This window comes from Megascapheus bottae, chromosome 9 (assembly GCF_031878675.1).
Source record: "Megascapheus bottae isolate mThoBot1 chromosome 9, mThoBot2.hap1, whole genome shotgun sequence".
NCBI classification, from domain to species: Eukaryota; Metazoa; Chordata; class Mammalia; order Rodentia; family Geomyidae; genus Megascapheus; species Megascapheus bottae.
This window is the reverse complement of record NC_143517.1, coordinates 56,150,470-56,154,605: the sequence shown is the minus strand read 5'-3', so window position 1 is coordinate 56,154,605 and position 4,136 is coordinate 56,150,470. Positions and strand designations below refer to the sequence as shown.

Sequence of the window (4,136 nt, the reverse complement as noted above, 5' to 3'; positions counted from 1 at the left end):
TAAGGGTCACCAATGGCCACCTATCTCTGTGTCTGTCACCTGTCGGTGCTTGTCTATTTAGCTTGTTTCTTTACTATAGACACAGGTCTATCTCTTTGTCAGACTAATTGCTGCCACCACAACCCCATATCCTCCCACATCCCACCACAGGGCTAATTCCCTCCCAGCTTTCAGGCTTCACAGTGGGGAGTCTTTCAGAAGGCAGTGGGGATCCCTCCCAGGATCTGCAGTGGACTTAACCTTTATCCCACCTCCTCTGCTCATGGACTTTTATAAATAGTACACATCTCTCTTCCCTTCCCCCCCACCACAATTCATCAGATCTGTATGAAAATAGCCACACGCCTCTGTGTCGTTCATACCCTGTGTTTAACAGGCAAGCAACTGAGAAACCACACCCCCAAAGCCATACAACTAGTTAACTGTATGCCCAGGAGAAGCCCCCTGGCTCTCTTGCCTCCTGGCTCAGTGTTCCAGAAAGCAATGCCTTCCATAAGAAAGACCACTAAAACAATCATGGTCTCTTGACTTAGAAATTTCCGCTCGCATTTTCTACCAATTTAGAATTTAGAGTATAATTGAAAAGTGTCAGGAATTTCATATGTCCTAGAGCTGATGAAAATTTGTAACTTTCTTGATGGTTCTTGCTGTCATTACTCTAAAAGCAATATCTGCTTTCCCCATCATTCTTTCTTCTGAGGAGAAGGTGACTGCAAGAGGGTAAGGTCCAAGGCTGACAAGAGCTGTTAGAATGTTCCAAGCCAAACTCAGGGAAGAACTTGCTACCCTTTATCACTTACATTGTTAGATCTACTTTCAAACGTATCACACTGTATACTGAGCATCTAGTGAGAACCGATGGGATGTTGAGTTCATGGCACATAGTAGTTGGTCAGTAAGTAGCAGTTATTTTTATTATTTTGTATATAAACTAACGAGAATGATAGAAGCATAGTTATACTGTATATTGGACATCTGCTGTGTTCCATTCCCCTTGCTTTATACATGATGATCTATAAAAGCCATAAAACTTTATGTGATAAAGATAACTACTGCTTATTGATCACCTATTATGTGTCATAAACTGAACATTCATCGCTGCCAGCTCTCACAAATCCCCTCCCTTCTTCACAGCCCTGCTCAGGACCCAAACTGACATTGTAGTTCCCTCTCTACTACACCATCATCCAAAACAGGATCACTTGTCTAACTTCATACAAGGTCAAATTGAAGCGTACAGAGTCAGCGATTTGTCTGAGAGCACCCAGCCAGGGAGAGTTAAAATCTACTCCCCCTTTACTTCCAGCCTCACTAACTGCTATGACCTTGGTAGATTCCTCCACTCAGGGAAAACTGTGAGCAAGGGGTAGACATGTCTCTGTAGGAAATCCCAATCGGATTGTCTGCCATGGTGCTCAGCCCTTCTGAGAAGGCCATGGGTCAAGTTTGAGATGTCAGAAACACGGGAGACTTCATGGGAGAATTATTTCTCCAAGTGCAGACACCCTTTTGAAAGTGTCATGAGAGTGTTTATGAAACAGCAGAGTAGGAGAGAGCAATGAATGCAGCCCTGTAACAGAGAAAGGTATATAATTAGTAAGAACTGCAGACAAAACCAGGAACAAAGCTGATTTAAATAATTTTTGTGTGTTTTGTTCTGTTTTCCTGAAAGCTTCTTTTGTATCTGTCTATGCGTTGCTATAAATACAGGCCGATCTCCAATTCTTCTCTCCAGCCCTGGACAGATTTTACTCTCTTGTGTGAAATTGACAGCTGGGGGCAGGGCACTGCATTTGTCTGCTGTAGCCCTCTTACAGAATCTAGTGGAGTACGGGTCACCGTTCTCTCCTGTATCCTCTGGTTTCCTTCTGGATATACCCATTGACCAAAACCAATGAAAAGCCAGAGGATCCTGGATGACATCATGCGTTAGGGGCAGCCTGGAAGGTGTAGAGAGGACGGAGAGAAAATCTGGAGGCTTGGAGCTGGTTGGGTAGATAGAGGTGACCACGTGTCCACACTGGGGGATCTGAAGAAGAACTCAACTTGGTTTGAATTTGGTTCATTGAACCCAGATTTGAAGATGTGCAAGTCGCTCGAATGTCCTCCCGTTGTTCCAAGGCTGGGACCCAGGTCAGTATTGTCCACATGGAGTGTGCTGTGGGCGTGGCCTCCTGGGCCCGTTTCTTCTGTCTGCCTAAGCCTTGCCTTGGGAGCTTCCTTTCCACTGGGTGTGGTGCAGGCCTGGACACTGGTGTTGCATAACCAAATACCCAAAGGTTCCCAGGCTCAGCTGGGATTGAGGAGCGTGGGGCTGGACCCTGGCCTTCCGCTCTGAAATTCCTCTCTCAGGGCTTGCCTTCTCTTCAGTTCTCAAGTTTTCTTTCACTGTGGAAATAGCCACAGGAAGAAAGCAACACTTCAGTGAGCTTCTGATGGCTCTTTTATCGTTTATTGTTCGTGGCCATCTCTAGGTTGTCAGAGTTACAATATCTTATTTTCATAGTTAAAATGACTGAAGCAAATGTTGATATTACTTCAATAATATACATTGCACAGCTACTGTGTATGAGATGCTGTTGCAGAAGCTGGGAAAACAGAGGGACAAAACAGAAGAAAAATCTCTGTGCTCATTGAAATCAGGACCTAGGCTAGTAGATGGATAATTAGAGATATTATAAACTCCTGGATGATTAATACTTGTTCGTTATTTTTATTTTTTTTAATTTTTTTGGCATGCCTGGTTTTTCCTTTATTAAATGACTGTATAAGATGTAATTACAGCTGAGGGTGACATGTTAGAAAGGACACTACACTGAAGGCATAGAAGAGTGCTCACAGATCCAGCTCGTGGGGGGTGAAGGAGAGGGATAGGGTTAAAAAGACAGGAGCTGCCCACAAGATGGGCAGATTGGCTGGGCACAGCCCCCAGCTCAGCCACAGGAGCCTCTGGGCAAGCACCCCTGAGAGGCCTTGCTCAGCGGGCAGAGCCCCCAGGGGCCCCAAGGCCCTGGTTAGCTCTGCCCTCACAGCTGGCTCCAGGTGACATCATCCCCAAGTGAACAGGAGAATTCAGAACCAAACAAAACCTCGGAAGTGAGAAGGCTAAGTGTAGCAGAGGAACACCGGAAACGCTATGTACCCAGGTGGTGAGGGTGCAGCAGCAGCCTCGGGTCACTCGAGTGGCACTGCAGGGGTCCCTGCCCCGGGACCTGCAGGGTCTCAGTACACAGAGCTATTCCAGATGCCACAGCACAGCACCATGCTCAGAATCATCTCAAAGATCACGATGACAGCAAGCACAATGGCTGCAATGCCAATGAGGTACAGCTTTCCCGAGAAGAGCTCATCAATCTTCTGGTGGCAGTCGCTCTCCATGAGGTTGCTGAGGAGGGTGTTGCCTGAGGGGCACAGGTTGTTCTTCAGCACTGAGGTGGTCAGCGTGGTCAGCCTGTTGGAGCCACAGCAGTTGAGCGTCTCATGGAAGGTCTTCACCACAGCCTTGGCGTTGCTGGCATCATCATCCACCACCTCCTGCTGAAGGGCCTGGTCGTAGAACGCTTCACATCCTTGGCAATCTGGTCCTTGTTAACAAAGCCCCAGATACCAGCAGCCACCTCACAGGCAAAGAGGATCACGAGGCAAGTGAAGAATGTCCCCAGCAGGCACTGGGACTCCTGGATGGCGCCATAGCAGCCCAGGAAGCTCCCACAGCAATGAGGATGTAGATGCCCACACAGAAGGTGCTGGGTGCTGGTCGGTCTCCCAGTGCCTGGTAGAGCAGGCTGTGGTCTGCGGGTCACGGCGCAGCCACAGGGCCACGCCCAGGATCACGCCTCCGGCCAACCAGAAGACGAAAGTGAAGACGAAGAGCAGGTATTTGATGCACTTGGTTCAGCCCTCCACCCCCATGGCGGCGATGGCACGCGGAGCGGGGAAGGGCGGGCCGGGGGTCCGGGCCGGGGGCTGCGGGCACGCAAGCGCGCGAGGCCTGGCGTGGAGACGAGGGTCGCTCCGCGGACGCTGCACGCTCGCTCTGCGGCCTTGTTCATTATTTTTAATATGCTCTTTCTTTCACTCTCAAAATCTTGCAGCTTTGATGATAAATTTTATTTTTATTCCGTAGACCATCAAGC

General features: G+C 48.5%; 1 pseudogene; it reads right to left on the bottom strand.

Moving 5' to 3' along the window:
* Positions 1–3,028: 3,028 nt before the first annotated feature.
* LOC150059215 (CD81 protein pseudogene) lies at positions 3,029–3,912 on the bottom strand (annotated as a pseudogene).
* Positions 3,913–4,136: the final 224 nt, after the last annotated feature.